This window comes from Rattus norvegicus, chromosome 6 (assembly GCF_036323735.1).
Source record: "Rattus norvegicus strain BN/NHsdMcwi chromosome 6, GRCr8, whole genome shotgun sequence".
Taxonomy (NCBI): domain Eukaryota; kingdom Metazoa; phylum Chordata; class Mammalia; order Rodentia; family Muridae; genus Rattus; species Rattus norvegicus.
In genome coordinates, this window is record NC_086024.1 from 35,054,058 (window position 1) to 35,074,701 (window position 20,644).

Genomic DNA, 20,644 nt, shown 5'->3' on the forward strand with positions numbered 1-20,644 from the left:
CGTGCGCGCGCGCGCGTGTGTGTGTGTGTGTGTGTGTTAGATTGCTTTAAATATCTGTATTTTGTCTGTTAATTTTAAAGATAGTTGTCAAAATATTTTGTTACATTATATTTCCATACACTTGTATATCACAATAGTCTTGAACTCAGAGATCCACTTGCCTGTTTTCTCTCTGCTAGCATTAAAGGTGGGCACCTCATACTTGGCCAACTTTGTTCTTATTAACCTTGGTTTTCTATTGGCCTACCTGGTCTACCTCCTCCTTCATCTTTGTTCTTCCTGCTCCACAAAAGGGGCTCACTTCTTTCATGCTACATGTATTTCTACATGCTACATGCATGCCTTTTGTTCTTCTCCCCTTATTTTCTTTTCTTATCTTCTTGTGGTATCCTTTCTGTTTCTCCAACCTGTCTCCACACCAGACACACACACACACACACACACACACACACACACACACTACACACTATACACACACGCACATGGATGGGAAAATGAACATGCATATGCTTATGCACATACACACATACAAGCAAATTAGCGCCTAGATTCTGCCCATGGGAAAAAAAACCCATAGAATTTCTATTTTTTTATCCTGGCTCTTTAACTTGACGAAGTGATTTCTAGTCACATCTGCTTTCCTGTAACTGTCATGCTGTCATTATTCCTTGTGGCTAAGCGATGTCCCCTGTGTATATGTAGACCATGTTATTTATCAATTTGTTGGTAGACATCTAGGCTATTTCTATTTCTTGACTAAGGAGAGTGCTGACATTCTAAGGAACACAGAGAGACTAGCTGTAGAGACAGGGAGACCTTTCACTTCCTACTGAATCTAGGGAAGCAGTTGGGATGATGGAGAACCCTAGAGATTAGGTACAGGGTAGGAAGTTTTACCATTTAAATAGTGGTACTGTTACTAGACATGGAAGTCCTAAGAAAAGACATACATTCATCATTCATTTGTTCCTTCATTCACTGACAATAATAGTACGTTACTTTCCATTTCTAGTATATTCAAACTATAGAGATCTCTGTAGTACTTAGAGGAGAAAACAAGAAATCTAGATTGAACATTTTTGGTTACGCTTTCTGAATGAATCTCTGAGGGTTATCCTGCTTCAGCTGAACACAACCAATGAGACTCTAGTAGTATGTGAGATAAGTTCCAAATCTTGACATATGATGATGTGGTATTGGAGGACTGATTTTTCCAGTTCAGTAGCAGTCCGACCAACAAGCCACTCAATGTTCTGCTGCTTTTGCTCACCTTGATTACAATCAAGGTGTGTCCTGTGAGCTCGAACTCGGTACCTCCTGCTCTAAAAGGGGAACTTGGCTAAAACCAAACTTTCTCCTAACAGTAAACACAAAGGCAGGTTCTTCTCTCCAACTCAGATACATATTCTTCCTATAGTAACAGTACATTCCCACAGCAATGGTATCAAAGCCTCAGGTGACTTGCCTGTGAGCTCTTATCATTCTGGTGGCAATCACTAAAATACCCACAGAACATAATGCTTTTTCCTCAAAAACAAATGCTAAAGAACTCACTAAGATGTTCATTGTTTTCAACTCTTCATCTTAACAGACAACAGATATGTTTATCATTAGGAGCAAGGTAGTTTTTAAATGTCCAGTATATTATCTGTTTAAAATATGATTTTGTGTGCATGTATTCAGGAAGTACAGAATAATACTGGAAGGTCCAGAGACAGAATCAAATTCGGCACATTGTTTGGTGTCTTGTGCTGTGTGTCTCAGTAATTATGTGTGAGACAGATAAACTAGCCAATAAAGTAATATTTCCAGTTTGCATCTTTACTAAGTGAATTTTTGAAAGTATATGTTTTCAAGTGATGTTTTTCTAGATGAGATAGAAGATATTATGTGTTGGCATGAGTTTGAGATTTCTTTTCTCAGTTCATTGAAAATATGATGGCTAATTGGGGTGAAATAAATGAAAGTTATGATACAAATATTAAGTGCTATAAAGTATTAGAGCTGAGAAACAACCTGAGGCTACGGACAGAAATAAAGAGAAACCATTTCTTTCCTGGGGAAATACTCATATACTAACTTTACTGGAAAAGAAAATGTTAAAAAATGCACACACACACACACACACACACACACACACACACACCCCCAACGAGCACAGAAAATAGTAATCTGGGGGGTGTTCTGATGGTGAAGAATGGTAAAGGAGCTCTAGTTTCTATATGGTGAACCTTCAAGGCAAGACTTTTGATATGGACTGTAAAGGCATGAAGTACTTAAGTACTGTGATTGAGCTCTTTATTTGGCAGGAGTTAAATGAATTTGTGATTTACATGAAATTAGGTTTATCAAAACAGAGCTATAGAAGACTTGGATAAATACAGTACTTTGATTCTGTTTGGAATACCCTGAGGGAGAACTTAGGGTGACCTTGAATATGGCTCTAAATGATAAATCTGCTTTATTAATCGTTGACCATCTCCTACTTCAGATCCTCTAATGGTCCCAACATATGTGTGGGTGTTGGGAGAATCCTCATGCCTGCTTCAAAGTGAAAAGTTAAAAACAAGGTTGAATCATTTCCCCTTTTTACAGAGGAGACACATGAAAGAATTATCAGACAGACTTCCAGCTTTGAGGTAGCAGCTCTGTGGTGAAAGAAGAGAAGTTTGTTGCCATTTAGAGAAGAAAGATGCTACAATATTTCAATATTTTTCTAGAAGGTGTAGGCCCCAGGATATATAAATTATAGAACCAATACACATGGGTGCACACACACACACACACAGACACACACAGACACACACAGACACACACAGACACACAGACACAGATACACACACACACACACACACACACACACACACACACCACAGATAACAAAAGCAAGACAACTTCAGGGTCTTCAAGTCTAGAAAACTCATCTCTTTCTGATTCCACTGCCAACATCTGAGAGGATTTCTTTCTCATTTTTAAAAATTATATTTTGGAAGCATTTAATCTTTGTCAATTTGACCTCTTTCCCACATTTGCAACAAATTGGCATCTGTTCCTCTTGAAGACTGTCTGGCATGTGCTGCATGGTGGAGCTAGGAAGAATTACAGTTCTATATTGAGAGGCATGGTGTTTGCTTAAAAAATATAAAGCGACTGCTCCCAAACACCGTGGGAGAGAGAGCTCACCGCCCGGACAAGTGTGCACTCCTGAGACTGCAGAGCAGAAAAGACCACCAATACTGCCCACCCCTGCCCACATCCCTGGCCCAAGAGGAAACTGAATATGGCCTCTAGGAACTGGAAGATAGGGGCACTGGAGCTGCAGGTCCCCTGCACCCCAGACACCACTGGAACCTGAAGGGACCAGATCAACAGTTCTCTGCACCCAAATCCCATGGGAGGGAGAGCTAAACCTTCAGAGAGGCAGACACGCTTGGGAAGCCAGAAGAGACTACACTCTGCCCACATTTCTGACTCTGGAGGAAAACACCAAACACCATCTGGGACCCTGGTGCATGGGGGCTCCAAGAAAAGACGACGCAGGTCCTCCTGGTTGCTGCCCTCACGGAGAGCTCACAAGCAAAACCCTACGAGCAAACTTGAGCCTCGGGACCACAGGTAAGACCAACTTTTCTGCTCCAAGTGACCTGCCTGGTGAACTCAGGACAAACACCAACAGGAACAGCTGAAGACCTGTAGAGAGGAAAAACTACATGGCCGAAAGCAGAATACTCTGTTCCCATAACTGGCTGGAAAACAGATCTACAGCACTCCTGACACACAAGCTTATAGGACAGTCTAGCCACTGTCAAAAATAGCAGAACAAAGTAACACCAGAGATAATCTGATGGTGAGAGGCAAGCGCAGAAACCCAAGCAACAAAAATCTAGACTACATGGCATCATCGGAGACCAATTCTCCCACCAAAGCAAACACTGAATATCCAAACACACCAGAAAAGCAAGATCTAGATTTAAAATCATATTTGATCATGATGCTGGAGGACTTCAAGAAAGACATGAAGAACTCCCTTAGAGAAATGCAGGAAAACATAAATAAACAAGTAGAAGCCTATAGAGAAGAATCACAAAAATCCCTGAAAGAATTACAGGTAAACACAATCAAACAGTTGAAGGAATTAAAAATGGAAATAGAAGCAATCAAGAAAGAACACAGGGAAACAACCCTGGATATAGAAAACCAAAGGAAGAGACAAGGAGCGGTAGATACAAGCATCACCAACAGAACACAAGAGATAGAAGAGAGAATCTCAGGAGCAGAAGATTCCATAGAAATCATCGACACAACTGTCAAAGATAATGTAAAACGGAAAAAGCTACTGGTTCAAAACATACAGGAAATCCAGGACTCAATGAGAAGACCAAACCTAAGGATAATAGGTATAGAAGAGAGTGAAGACCCCCAACTCAAAGGACCAGTAAATATCTTCAACAAAATCATAGAAGAAAACTTCCCTAACCTAAAGAAAGTGATGTCCATAAGCATATAAGAAGCCTACAGAACTCCAAATAGATTGGACCAGAAAAGAAACTCCTCCAGTTAGATAATAGTCAAGACAGCAAATGCACAAAATAAAGAAAGAATATTAAAAGCAGTAGGGTAAAAGGTCAAGTAACATATAAAGGCAAACCTATAAGAATCACACCAGACTTTTCACCAGAGACTACGAAAGCCAGAAGATCCTGGACAGATGTCATACAGACCCTTAGAGAACACAAATGCCAGCCCAGGTTACTGTATCCTGCAAAACTCTCAATGAACACAGATGGAGAAACCAAGATATTCCATGACAAAACCAAATTTACACAATATCTTTCTACAAATCCAACACTACAAAGGATAATAAATGGTAAAGTCCAATATAAGGAGGCAAGCTACACCCTAGAAAAGCAAGAAACTAATTGTCTTGGCAACAAAACAAAGAGAAGAAAAGCACACAAACATAACCTCACATCCAAATGTGAATATACCAGGAAGCAATAATCACTATTCCTTAATATCTCTCAACATCAATGGTCTCAACTCCCCAATAAAAAGACATAGATTGACAAACTGGATATGCAGTGAGGACCCTGTATTCTGCTGCCTATACGAAACAGACCTCAGAGACAAAGACAGACACTACCTCAGAGTGAAAGGTTGGAAAACAAATTTCCAAGCAAATGGTCAGAAGAAGCAAGCTGGAGTAGCCATTCTAATATCAAATAAAATCAATTTTCAATTAAAAGTCATCAAAAAAGATAAGGAAGGACACTTCATATTCATCAAAGGAAAAATCCACCAAGATGAACTCTCAATCCTAAATATCTATGCCCCAAATACAAGGGCATCTACATACGTAAAAGAAACCTTACTAAAGCTCAAAACACACATTGCACCTCACACAATAATAGTGGGAGATTTCAACACCCCACTCTCATCAATGGACAGATCATAGAAACAGAAATTAAACAGAGACATAGACAGACTAAGAGAAGTCATGAGCCAAATGGACTTAACGGATATTTATAGAACATTCTATCCTAAAGCAAAAGGATATACATTCTTCTCAGCACCTCATGGTACTTTCTACAAAATTGACCATATAATTGGTCAAAAAATAGGCCTTAACAGATACAGAAAGATAGAAATAATCCCATGCGTGCTATCAGACCACCACGGCCTAAAGCTGGTCTTCGATAACAATAAGGGAAGAATGCCCACATATACATGGAAATTGAACAATGCTCTACTCAATGATAACCTGTTCAAGGAAGAAATAAAGAAAGAAATTAAAGACTTTTTAGAATTTAATGAAAATGAAGGTACAACATACCCAAACTTATGGGACACAATGAAAGCTGTGCTAAGAGGAAAATTCATAGCGCTGAATGCCTGCAGAAAGAAACAGAAAAGAGCATATGTCAGCAGCTTGACAGCACACCTAAAAGCTCTAGAACAAAAAGAAGCAAATACACCCAGGAGGAGTAGAAGGCAGGAAATAATCAAACTCAGAGCTGAAATCAACAAAGTAGAAACAAAAAGGACCATAGAAAGAATCAACAGAACCAAAAGTTGGTTCTTTGAGAAAATCAACAAGATAGATAAACACTTAGTCAGACTAATGAGAGGACACACAGAGTATGTCCAAATTAACAAAATCAGAAATGAAAAGGGAGAAATAACTACAGAATCAGAGGAAATTAAAAAAATCATCATCCTACTACAAAGGCCTATATTCAACAAAACTTGAAAATATGGAGGAAATGGACAATTTCCTAGACAGATACCAGGTACCAAAGTTAAATCAGGAACACATAAACCAGTTAAACAACGAAATAGAAGCAGTCATTAAAGGTCTCCCAACCAAAAAGAGCCCAGGTCCAGATGGGTTTAGTGCAGAATTCTATCAGACCTTCATAGAAGACCTCACACCAATACTATCCAAAGATTCCACAAAATTGAAACAGATGGATCACTACCGAATTCCTTCTATGAAGACACAATTACTCTTATACCTAAACCACACAAAGACGCAACAAAGAAAGAGAACTTCAGACCAATTTCCCTTATGAATATCGATGCAATAATACTCAAAAAAATTCTGGCAAACCGAACCCAAGAGCACATCAAAACAGTCATCCACCATGATCAAGTAGGCTTCATCCCAGGCATGCAGGGATGGTTTAATATACGGAAAACCATCAACGTGATCCATTATATAAACAAACCGAAAGAACAAAACCACATGATCATTTCACTAGATGCTTAGAAAGTATTTAACAAAATTCAACACCCCTTCATGATGAAAGTCCTGGAAAGAATAAGAACTCAAGGCCCATACCTAAACATAGTAAAAGCCACATACAGCAAACCAGTCGCTAACATTAAACTAAATGGAGAGAAACTTGAAGCAATCCCACTAAAATCAGGGACTAGACATAGCTGCCCACTCTCTCCCTACTTATTCAATATAGTTCTTGAATTTCTAGTCAGAGCAATCAGACAACAAAAGGAGATCAAGGGGATACAGTTTGGAAAAGAAGAAGTCAAAATATCACTATTTGCAGATGACATGATAGTATATATAAGTGATCCCAAAAGTTCCACCAGAGAACTAGTAAAGCTGATAAACAATTTCAGCAAAGTGGCTGGGTGTAAAATTAACTCAAATAAATCAGTAGCCTTCCTCTACACAAAGATAAACAAACCGAGAAAGAAATTAGGGATTGACACCCTTCTTTTTTTTTTTTTTTTTTGGTTCTTTTTTTCGGAGCTGGGGACCGAACCCAGGGCCTTGCGCTTGACACCCTTCTTAATAGTCCCAAATAATATAAAGTACCTTGGTGTGACTTTAATGAAGCAAGTAAAAGATCTGTACAATAAGAACTTCAAGCCTCTGAAGAAAGAAATTGAAGAAGATCTCAGAAGATGGAAAGATTGCCAATGCTCATGGATTGGCAGGATTAATATAGTAAAAATGGCCATTTTACCAAAAGCAATCTACAGATTCAATGCAATCCCCATCAAAATACCAATCCAATTATTCAAAGAGTTAGACAGAACAATTTGCAAATTCATCTGGAATAACAAAAAACCCAGGATAGCTAAAGCTATCCTCAACAATAAAAGGACTTCAGGGGGATCACTATCCCTGAACTCAAGCAATATTACAGAGCAATGGTGATAAAAACTGCATGGTATTGGTACAGAAACAGACGGATAGACCAATGGAACAGAATTGAAGACCCAGAAATGAACCCACACACCTATGGGCACCTGATTTTTGACAAAGGAGCCAAAACCATTCAATGGAAAAAAGATAGCATTTTCAGCAAATAGTGCTGGTTCAACTGGATGTCAACATGTAGAAGAATGCAGATTGATCCATGCTTATCACCCTGTACAAAGCTTAAGTCCAAGTGGATCAAGGACCTCCACATCAAACCAGATACACTTAAACTAATAGAAGAAAAAGTGGGGAAGCGTCTCGAACACATGGGCACTGGAGAAAATTTCCTGAACAAAACACCAATGGCTTATGCTGTACGATCAAGAATTGACAAATGGGATCTCAAAACTGCAAAGCTTTTTAAGGCAAAGGACACTGTGGTTAGGACAAAATGGCAACCAACAAATTGGGAAAAGATCTTTACCAATCCTACAACAGATAGTGGGCTTATATCCAAAATTTACAAAGAACTCAAGAAGTTAGACCGCAGGGAGACAAATAACCCTATTAAAAAATGGGGTTCAGAGCTAAACAAAGAAATCACAGCTGAGGAATGCCGAATGGCCTAGAAACACCTAAAGAAATGTTCAACATCTTTAGTCATGGAAATGCAAATCAAAACAACCCTGAGTTTTCACCTCACACCAGTGAGAATGGCTAAGATCTAAAACTCAGGTGACAGCAAATGCTGGCAAGGATGTGGAGAAAGAGGAAAACTCCTCCATTGTTGGTGGGATTGCAGACTGGTACAACCATTCTGGAAATCATTCTGGAGGTTCCTCAGAAAATTGGACATTGAACTACCTGAGGATCCAGTTATACCTCTCTTGGGCATATACCCAAAAGATGCCCCAACATATAAAAAATGACAAGTGCTCCACTATGTTCATAGCAGCCTTATTTATAATAGCCAGAAGCTGGAAAGAACCCAGATGCCCTTCAACAGAGGAATGGATACAGAAAATGTGGTACATCTACACAATGGAATATTACTCAGCTATCAAAAACAATGACTTTATGAAATTCATAGGCTAATGGAGGTAACTGGAAAATATCATCCTGTGTTAGGTAACCCAATTACAGAAAAACACACATGGTATGTACTCACTGATAAGTGGCTAGTAGCCCAAATGCTTGAATTGCCCTAGATGCACAGAACACATGAAACTCAAAATGTGAATGCTTCACTCCTTCTTTAAAAGGGGAACAAGAATACCCTTGACAGGGAATAGGGAGGCAAAGATTAAAACAGAGGCCGAAGGAACACCCATTCAGAGCCTGCCCCACATGTGACCCATACATATACAGCCACCCAATTAGACAAGGTGGATGAAGTAAAGAAGTGCAGGCCCACAGGAACCGGATATAGATCTCTCCTGAGAGACACTGCCAGAATACAGCAAACACAGAGGCGAATGCCAGCAGCAAACCACTGAACTGAGAATGGGACCCCCGTTGAAGGAATCAGAGAAAGAACTGGAAGAGCTTGAAGGGGCTCGAGACCCCATATGAACAACAATGCCAAGCAACCAGAGCTTCCAGGGACTAAGCCACTACCCAAAGACTATACATGGACTGATCCTGGGCCCCAACCTCATAGGTAGCAATGAATAGCCTAGTAAGAGCACCAGTGGAAGAGGAAGCCCTTGGTCCTGCTAAGACTGAACCCCCAGTGAACGTGATTTTTGGGGAAGGGCGGTAATGGGGGGAGGATTGGGAGGGGAACACCCATAAAGAAGGGGGGGTGGATGGGTTAGGGGGATGTTGGCCCAGAAACCAGGAAAGGGAATAACAATCGAAATGTAAATAAGGAATACTCAAGTTAGGAAAGAAAAAATGAAAAAAAATATCCTCTGCCTTGAGGAATTCTAGAACTATTCACAGGGGTTAAAAGGTCTTAATAATCTGGTAGACTGCTATCTTGGGAATATCTTTCATTGTTGTGGTGGTCAGATGAGATCAGTATCCTGGCTTTTGTGAAAGCTATCTGTAAAAGGCCAAAGAAATGTCTTTATACAGTCTTTGTTTTTGGTGCCATTTTAGCTTTTATTAACAAACATGAGTCAGTAACTACAGCATCAAATCAAAGCCTAGTATTTAGAGTGTGGTCTCTTGACCAACTAGTGAAATATGTATGCGTGTATACTTGTGTGTATGCATGTATATGTGTGTATATGTACAAGTATATACATATGTACTTTTATTTCTCTGGTGCTTGGAACTTTTGCATGTATCAAACAAACACTCTTTCACTGAGCTCCTGCCCCCAGCCCAACATGGCTGTTTCTTTCCTATTTATACAGTAAGACCTGTGCATGGTTTTCCCTAAATGCTTCCCTTAGTATCAGTGGATATAAATGACTGCAAACTTTATGGAAAGCAATGAAGCAATAAAAGACTTAAAAGTGTGAAAAAAAAGAATTAAGCAATGTCTGATACTATCTTCAAACATTCCACACTGGACATATATTTGTTTTATAGATCAGAAAAAAATAACTGAAGAGTTTTAACTGAACAATTTACTTATCAAGTAGTATATGAGCTCTCTTCTAATATCCTCAAATATTAGCACCAGACAGAATTAAGGAAAAAGCAACCTATATACTTGCAAATGTTTCTAAATGAAAATTTCTATCGTAGCTAATGTTGGGAAAATAAAGCAAATATGTGCAGTGTGAAAAAATATAAAGCATCCTTAGAGCAAAATAAATGGTCATTAAGTGTGTGTGAAGGAGATATACCACAATGAACTCATTTGCCACATGATTTTTCAGAGAAAAGCCCTGTTTTGTAGTGATCTGCTTTTGCCTGCAGCGATTATGTAGTAGGCGTTTGTACACAGGAAAGATATGTAGTTGTGACTGTGATTAACTCCCCCAAAGCTGTGACAATGATGGTTCTGTGCACTTTAAACAGCACAAAGCAACCAGGTAAGCAGGACCAAAGCAAACCCTGTGCAGTTGGTCACCATAATATCATTCTAGTTCTTTCCATTCTCTTCTCTCCCTGGTGAGATGTTTCCAAGGTAACTTCAGTCTCAACCTCACTGACCTTTGCAATCAGAGTCAATGGTGGGAGTTTGAAGAGAGAACAGATGAGAGCCAATTTTGTTCTTTGGTACTGACTGCATGGTGATTGGAAAGCCAGAGCTGCATGGGGGGCTTGGAGAGGGCAGTATGGGGGATATTGCATGGCACAGGGTTGAAGAACAGAGGAACCTAGGTAGGAAGTCAGGTCCTCACCTCTGCTTCATTCTGGGCAAAATGTGGTTTCAGAGTCCCACAAAAGACTTTGGAGCCAATGTAGAGATATGGTATTCTCTAGACCCCATAAAAACACACATTGCAGGACTGGGGAGACAGCTTGGTATGTTAAAGACAAATTGGAAGGCAGGCAGGAGAATTGAAAACCCAAAGGCTGGCTAACCTGGTGGGCATAGATAGCTTTGAAAGATACGAGATTCTGTCTCAAATAATATGGAAATGGAAACAGACCATGCAAGATTGTCTTCTGAATGCTACACTGCTCTGTGGCAATCTCCCAACACACCACAACATACATACATGTATACATTTACATACATACATTTTCCTAGACATAAAGATTATAAACTTTTTACCCTCAGTCCTTGAGTTTCAATTGCTTACAGATACCTAACATTGACAGTTGGGCCAGTGTACACAGCAGTGTCATGACACCCCCTTATTGTCCCGCTATGTATCCCAGGACATGGTTGGTGTGACTTTTCCTTTCTTGATTCAGAAACACTGCTCTCATATGTCACAGATGGTTGGTCTTATGCTTCCCTAATGTTTGAAATATATTGTTTCTAAATTCACACTTGGAGAATCCTTCTAAGTTACCCTCCATGACATATTCCAAAGATTTCAGCTCTCCTTAAATTGTTACAACTTTTTCAGACTGGCCTATGCTTTTAATAAAGTTTTATTTATTTATTTTTAAGGAACTCGCTTTCATGTGAGAATGGACTCGATAGAGGAAGGAAGAGAATTTTACTAGCATCAGAAAAAGTAAATGCAAAGCCATTTCTTTGTTGTTTTATGCCTCAAAATAATCTGTTGTCCCCAGAGCATAGAAGAGAGTAATGGCTGGGAACATTTGATGCCTCGGGCATCAGGCCCCTGCTCTAATGCTTGTGGAGGTCAAGACGTGAATTCTCAGGTTGCTGGGATTACTTTAGAACCACTTCATATTCCCTATTAGTCTGGGAGCTCCATAATATCAACAAAGGACTTGCCTGTACTTGCAAAGACTTTTCGCCCTGTCTATCTCTGTATGAAATAGATACCTGAACTGAACTCTTAGAAGCATGAAAAAGAACATTTTTAACTTTCTACCCATCCATCAGGTTTGCAGTCCTACCTGAGTGCTCAATACTGTTTGCTAGAAACAAGTTTGGTTTTGATAGAATAGGGACTTAGATCTGTTGATAAAGTTTGGGATTCAATTTCAAGACTGCATTAACAGTGTAGTGTGGTACACACCTATGATCTCAGGATTCAGGAGGTCCAGGAAAGGGGAACCCAAATTCAAGGTTATCCTTTGTTGTATATAAAGTTGAAGGCTAGCCTGAGATATGGGATTAAGGGATATCCTATCTTAAGGGCAAATATATATATGTATTACATATATAATATGTAATAATTAAATAATTATGAAAAGTGTCAAATCCGTAGGAATAAAAGAGTAAGCCCTAAAAATATGCAAAAGATCTAGAATTAGTTTCTTCTGAAATAAGAAGACATACATACGTGTGTATATGTGTGTCTGCATGCACATATACAAGAACATAGTTAAAAACTCCTGCAAAAAATTAAAGGGAAGCTAACTGCTGCAACTTTAATCTTGTTTTTATATCTTGCTGGACAATGTTATTTTTTTTGTACCTGGATATTATGACATCGTATTTGTCATTGGAAAAAGTAATTTTCTTTCTTTTTAATGTGTAATATGATCATTAATAAGTGTCTTAATGAAGCTCAGCTGGTTGTTGAGTTTTGGCACCCAGACTGAAGTTGTTCATCATCCCTGAAGCTGGGCACGGAGTAAGTCCAGACCCTTCCAGATGTAGTGTACTCAGCCCTTCAAGGAGCCGTCAGATCAGTTTTTGTTAATAGCAAGCCTCGTAATTCCAACTTATTAGGCTGCAGGTATGAGCACACTATCCATCAACAGCTTCAGGATTTGGCCACTACTGTAGCCCTTTCAAATAGTTGTGTTTAAATTGCTTTTTAATTAACTACCATGGGAAAGAGATTGTTAAGCAAACACATTGAACTACTTTGTTTCATTTTTTTAAAAATGGAATCCATATGAAGAATGAAGAATTCTCTTAATTTTAGAAAGGTGGTAAGTAAAGAATACATATCTACATATATAAAACTTATATGGAGACATAATTGTGATGAAGCATGCTGGGTGCTGCCTTCCCCTCCCCTCCCTCTGCCCTGCTTGCCAAGTGATGCCTGTCTTTCTCATTCCATCGTCCACTCTGTACCTCCCTATCTTGCTTCTGTTCCTTTCTCCACACCGTTCTTTATTCTTTTCATAATGTCTACCATGAGGACAAAAGCTGCAGGGGGACAGTCCTCACTACCTCATTTAATGGTAGGAGAAATGTGAGCTTTGAAATTTCCCTACAAGTACTTTGAGTCATCTTTGTTGAGAATAAGAGACTTGGGTTGATGAAATTACAAGTGCATCATACTTTCAGGTATATTGTTGCCACTAAAACCCATGATCATCATTTTGGGGTGGGTTTCATTTTGGAACTTTCATTTTGGCAGTGGAAGGTACAGTTTTCATGTAAACAGATGTCTGTTTTTAAGAATCATAGGGAATTTAGCTATACTTTAGTTTCCAAAATATTCTTGACTATTTTTGTCTTCTTTGGGGATCCATGTTCTTTTGCTCAACATAAACACACAGCTTGCCTCTGTCTTTGTCACAGATGAGTTCTGAAGATTAAGTCAGATACAACATATAAAAAATATTGACTGGAGTAAAAGATACTTAATGACAAAAATCCTCCTTATTTCGTGAATTTAGGCAAAAGGTTATTCAAATGGAGATTAGATATACAAAAATATGGTGTCAAGAAAATGAGAATTACTCAAAAGTACACGTGGGAAGGACAGGGAGGACAATGGATATAAAGAGAGCCAAAGAGAGGAGAGGAGAGAGGGAGTAGAGAAAATGGAAGAAGAGACAAGCATGGGGCTGTTTTGTCAAATATGAATGAATTACTGGGACATTAATGTAATTATGATGAAGTAGAATTTTTTGCAACTACTTGAAATAAAGTCAGTTCTCTTGTGCTTTTTCTTATGCATATCTTATGATTCGGCAACTCCTCTCTTAGAATTTTCCTATCTTAATTCATATACATATTCACCCAAAGGCATGCAAAAAAATGTTCATAGCAGAACTATCCATAATAACATAATATAAGTAATTGCTTAAATGTACACCAACAGAGAGGTGATTTGTGCTTCATTTATTTACAAAAGGGGACTCTACCAGTTGAGTTTATGAATTGCAGCTGTGTGAAGCCATGGGATTGACTTTAAAATGTAACATTGACCAAAGAAAGCAAGACATGACAGAAGAAACAACATGTGATTTTATTAATATCAGAGTCCAGGATTGGAAAAGTAAGTGTTCTAATGTGAAGAAGATGAGCTTTATTCTCCCTTTTGAAGTAGTCATGAGCATGTGGGTTCATGAAGGAAATTTCGTATGTTATATTATTCAGTCTCTCAAGATAGAGGGAAAAATCATGGATGTATTCAAATCCTGAAAAAAAAACCAGTTAACTGAACATTTATTATTACATGATTTAGGTGGGATTAAGATGTGATAAAGTTTTTTCTAGTGATCCTTTTTCTGCTTCTAATAAGTAAGTAACTTACTAGAAACTTTGTTCATGGAAAAGGGACATTCTGACCTGTTCCCAGGCAAGGAGCAAATTCAGACTAAGAAAAGATGATACAGATTTGTACTCAATGGAGAAGAATCAGGGACTCAACCAAAGTGAATCATCTGTAACATGGTCTTGGACTGAGGTCCATGCAAGGATGATTGGGAATTGAAACAGCAGCTGATAAAAAGTTATGTGGAGATTTTAACTTAATAGATTTTGTAAGTCGCATTACAGAGAAAACCGTTGGCAGAGTTTGATGAGGTGTTCTGTCGAAGAGCCTCAGGAGAGGGTAGTCTGACGAAGCACTTGAATGTGGGTACAGTGGTTTGAAAGTGTGCTGTTCACTATAGAGTCTCATGTTTGGGCTGGCTCCTGGTAAATAGTGCTACCTATGAGGGCTGCGCAACATTTAGGAGGTAGATCGTTGCTGGTGTGTGTGTGTGTGTGTGTGTGTGTGTGTGTGTGTGTGTGTATGTGTGTGTGTGTGCACGCGCGCGTGTGTGCAGTTTTGTAGCACTGCCCCATTCTCTTTTCATGTTTGCTTCATGAGTGTGAATGTAATATCACCAGCCACCAGTCAGCCTGCTATTTTTGCCGTCATACCTTCCCTGTCGGCTGTCATAATTCTCTCCAGAATGCAAACCTCTGTACCTGTGAGCCAAATTACATTCTTTATTAAATTTCTTTTAAGAAGTGCTTTAATCACAGCAACAAGAGCTCAACTAAGCCAGAGGTGTCTTGAAATTCAACATGGAATGAAAGACAGAGTAAAGTAGAGTAAAATACGGTGGGCACAAGGAATTTATTCTTTATGCAATGAAGCCAGTGGGGCCTGTTAGTTTTCTCCTGCCCTAGTTCTTTCACATGGAGATAAGGTACCATATGTTAAGGCAAATGAAACTCTTTAAAACTTCTTGCTTGACTTGATTCCATTGCAAGTGTAACTGTCTACGTACACCACCATGCATATGAAAAGTGTGGAATCTCAATGATTTACACATTGGTGTAGGGAACAACTGGACTTTTTATTGTTAAAGCCTTGTAGGAAACCTGACAAGGCCCTGCTTCCCATCAAAATGGAACCATAGCACTCCATTTATGGACCAGCAGTACATTAACTTGAGTGTGGGTAGGATTATCATAAATTAAGGCAAAACTACAACTTCGAGCAAAAGAACAGACTGTGTTTGGCAATGGGGTAGCCATGATTTTGTAAGCATTTGTTTTAGTTCTGATCTGTACACACCAGTAATCTGCCAGCCGAAGAGGCTTGCGAATTAGCAAGGTTTAGCTGTTTATAAAACACATATACAAATCTATGTGAGGACTGTATCTGTATCCATGGAGCGTATTTATGTGCATAGATGCATCTGTGTGGGGATGGGCAGAGTTTCAGCTCTTTTCAGAGCAATAGGAATGTGTGGTTCTATGTACTGTGAACTGAGTGCTTCTGTGAGGAGGACCTGAGAGTCTCCATGCTTACAGCTCTGCTGTCAAGAATTTGCCATACTCAATACAATAGGAAGTGAGCATGCGAGCTTCCAACCTACTATACTTAATCACAATACATGCAAGGATAAACCAAACAGTGAATCTTGGGACTGCTTTGTAAAAGAAAGTCATACTGGGAAAGATGGGCTGTTCTATCTCATGTGGATGAGAGAGACAGGATCCAGGCTTCTGATAATAGCTACAGTCTGAATGAGTGTGTAATCCCGGAGAGTAATATAGGGATTGGATGTTGTAATCAAAATGGACTGTTTAACACAAAGATTTTGGCAGCTCCCACCAGGGTTGTAGTCTTTGTCATTTGCTTGCTTTTTTGTGGAGAAATGGCAGCCGTTATCCCACTTCCTGATGCCACTGGGAATGAAGGACCTGACAGAGGTGTGGTGTGCAAGGAGGCATTTGGGATCCTCACTGAAAAATCCTGGCTCTCCTGAGTTATACATACACTAGCAAACTTACACGAATATATGTACATAGAAACCACACCACAAATTCTGTACCATGAGGTCAATAGACAGCCTTTTCTTTCATGCTTACAAATGCATTAAATTCTGTAACAAGAGGAAATGTCTTTTTTTTCCAATCCTATGACAAGGATTAGCAATTAGACTCCCAGGAAGCTCAGAGCATTCCAAAAGGATAAGAGCTTGATGTAAGAACACCTCCCCAAGGGTTGAAGATGAGAGAAGCAAGGGGGTATGAAGACATCAGAAACAGAGGAAGCAGCAGAAGAAACGTGAAACCCAGAAGCTAAGTGTTGATGACGCGGCTTGCAAAGCTTCGGCTGTGTGTGAACGATGGGCATGTACACACATGAACACATATTGGATATATAAATTAGCAGCACATTTTTCTCTGTTGCACAGTATTTAAGCGCCAAGATATAGGTGATTCCTGGAAATGCTCGCAGAGCATCTGCTCTGGTATTCAACCATCTGTAGCCCAGCCCTTTGGGCCAGATTCTACTGCTTTGCTTTGGGGCAAAGACAGACAGACAGATAGGAAGAGAGAGAGAGAGAGAGAGAGAGAGAGAGAGAGAGAGAGAGAGAGAGAGAGAGAGAGAGAGAGAAGGAGGAGAGAGAGAGGGAAGGAGAGAGAGAGGGAGGGAGAGAGGGAAAGGGAGGGAGGGAGGGAGGGAGGGAGGGAGAGAGAGAGAGAGAGAGAGAGAGAGAGAGAGAGAGAGAGAGAGAGAGAGGTAGCAAGGAAGGAAGGAAGGAAGGAAGAAAGGAAGGAAGGAAGAAAGGAAGGAAGAATTTATTCCTTTATTTGGGTTTACTCTGATCCCACCAGCATAACCCTATAGCTATACTGTTAAATAGCCCAGTTCACCATTTTCGATAGAGGAAACCTGAAGTACCTCAATCATCAGCCACGAGGAGAGTCTCATCTTTACAAGGTATTTTTTTTCTCAAAAATGTATTTGCGTTGCTTCTTCTTACTCTATTCATTTATTTGTTTTTTATTGGATACTTTATGTATTTACATTTCAAATGTTTTCCCCTTTGCCCATTCCCATCCCCTCCCCACTCCCCTGTCTTGTTGAGGGTTCTCCCACTCCCACCTACCCACTCCCACCTCAATACCATGGCATTCCACCTGGGAAATGAACATTCACAGGACCAAGGGCTTTTCTTCTTATTGATGCCAGACAAGGCCATCCTCTGCTACATATGAAGCTGGAGTCATGGATCCCTCCATGTGTACTCATTGGTTGATGGTTTAATCCCCAGGAGCTCTGGGGGGTCTGGTTGGTTGGTATTGTTGTTCTTCCTATAGGGTTACAAACTCCTCAGCTCCTTAAGTCCTTTCTCTAACTCCTCCATTGGGATCCTCATGCTCAGTCCAATGATTAGCTGCAAGCATCCTGATCTGTATTAGTAAGGCTCTGGCAGTCCTCTCAGGAGACATTCTTTTCAGACTCCTATCAGCAAGCACTTCTTGGCCTTAGCAATAGTGACTGGGTTTGGTGGATGAATATGGGATAGATCCATATGTGGGACAGTCTCTAGATGGCCTTTCCTTCAATCCCTGCTCCACTCTTTTTTTTTCCATCTTTATTAAATTGGGTATTTCTTATTTACACTTCAAATGTTATTTCCTTTCCCGGTTTACAGGGCACCATCCCCCTAATCCCTCCCCCTCCCCTTCTTTATGGGTGTTCCCCTCCCCATCCTCCCCCCATTGTCGCCCTCTCCCCAACAATCTAGTTCACTGGGGGTTCAGTCTTAGCAGGACCCAGGGCTTCCCCTTCCACTGGTGATCTTACTAGGATATTCATTGCTACCTATGATGTCAGAGTCCAGGGTCAGTCCATGTATAGTCTTTAGGTAGTGGCTTAGTCCCTGGAAGCTCTGGTTGCTTGGCATTGTTGTTCATAAGGGGTCTCGAGCCGGTTCGAGCTCTTCCAGTTCTTTCTCTGATTCCTTCAGAGGGGGTCCTATTCTCAGTTCAGTGGTTTGCTGCTGGCATTCGCCTATGTATTTGCCATATTCTGGCTGTGTCTCTCAGGAGAGATCTACATCCAGTTCCTGTCAGCCTGCACATTTTGCTTCATCCATCTTATCTAGTTTGGTGGCTGTATATGAATGGGCCACATGTGGGGCAGGCTCTGAATGGGCGTTCCTTCGGCCTCTGTTCTCAACTTTGCCTCCCTATTCCCTCCCAAGGGTATTCTTGTTGCCCTTTTAAAGAAGGAGTGAGGCATTCACAATTTGGTCATCCTTCTTAAGTTTCATGTGTCCTGTGCATCTAGAGTAATTCGAGCATTTGGGCTAATATCCATTTATCAATGAGTGCATACAATGTATGGTTTTCTGCCTATGAATTCATAAAGTCATTGTTTTTTATAGCTGAGTAGTATCCCATTGTGTAGATGTACCACATTTTCTGTATCCATTCCTCTGTTGAAGGGCATCTGTGTTCTTTCCAGGATCTGGCTATTATAAATAAGGCTGCTATGAACATAATGGAGCATGTGTCTTTGTTATATGTTGGAGCGTCTTTTGGGTACATGCCCAAGGGAGGTATACCTGGGTCCTCAGGTAGTTCAATGTCCAATTTTCTGAGGAACCTCCAGAGTGATTTCCAGAATGGTTGTACCAGTCTGCAATCCCACCAACAATGGAGGAGTGTTCCTCTTTCTCCACATCCTCGCCAGCATCTGATGTCGCCAGAGTTTTCGATCTTAGCCATTCTGACTAGTGTGAGGTGGAATCTCAGGGTTGTTTTGCTTTGCATTTCCCTTATGACTAAAGATGTTGAACATTTCTTTAGGTGCTTTTCAGTCATTAGACATTCCTTAGCTGAGAATTCTTTGTTTAGCTGTGAACCCCATTTTGTAATAAGGTTAAGTGTCTCCTTGCAGTCTGATTTCATGAGTTCTTTGTATATTTTGGATATAAGCCCTCTATCAGTTGTAGGATTGGTAAAGATCTTTTCCCAATCTGTTGGTTGCTGTTTTGTCTAACAACAGTGTCCTTTGCCTTACAGAAGATTTGCAGTTTTATGAGATCCCATTTGTCGATTCTTGATCTTAGAGCATAAGCCATTGGTGTTTTGTTCAGGAAATTTTCTCCAGTGCCCATGTGTTCAAGATTCTCCCCCACTTTTTCTTCTATTAGTTTGAGTGTATCTGGTTTGATGTGGAGGTCCTTGATCCATTTGGACTTAAGTTTTGTACAGGGTGATAAGCATGGATCAATCTGCATTCTTCTACATGCTGACCTCCAGTTGAACCAGCACCATTTGCTGAAAATGCTATCTTTTTTCCATTGGATGGTTTTGGATCCTTTGTCAAAAATCAAGTGACCATAGGTGTGTGGGTTCATTTCTGGGTCTTCAATTCTATTCCATTGGTCTATCTGTCTGTCTCTGTACCAATACCATGCAGTTTTTATCACTATTGCTCTGTAATACTGCTTGATTTCAGGGATAGTGATTCCCCCTGAAGTCCTTTTATTGTTGAGGATAGTTTTAGCTATCCTGGGTTTTTTGTTATTCCAGATGAATTTGCAAATTGTTCTGTCTAACTCTGTGAAGAATTGGATTGGAATTTTGATGGGGATTGCATTGAATCTGTAGATCGCTTTTGGTAAAATGGCCATTTTTACTATATTAATCCTGCCAATCCATGAGCATGGGAGATCTTTCCATCTTCTGAGGTCTTCTTCAATTTCTTTCTTCAGAGACTTGAAGTACTTATTGTACAGATCTTTCACTTGCTTAGTTAAAGTTACACCAAAGTATTTTATGTTATTATGAAGGGTGTCGCTTTCCGTAATTTCTTTCTCAGCTTGTTTCTCTTTTGTGTGGAGGAAGGCAACTGATTTATTTGAGTTAATTTTATACCCAGCCACTTTGCTGAAGTTGTTTATCAGCTTTAGTAGTTCTCTGGTGGAACTTTTGGGATCACTTAAATATACTATCATGTCATCTGCAAATAGTGATATTTTGACTTCTTCCTT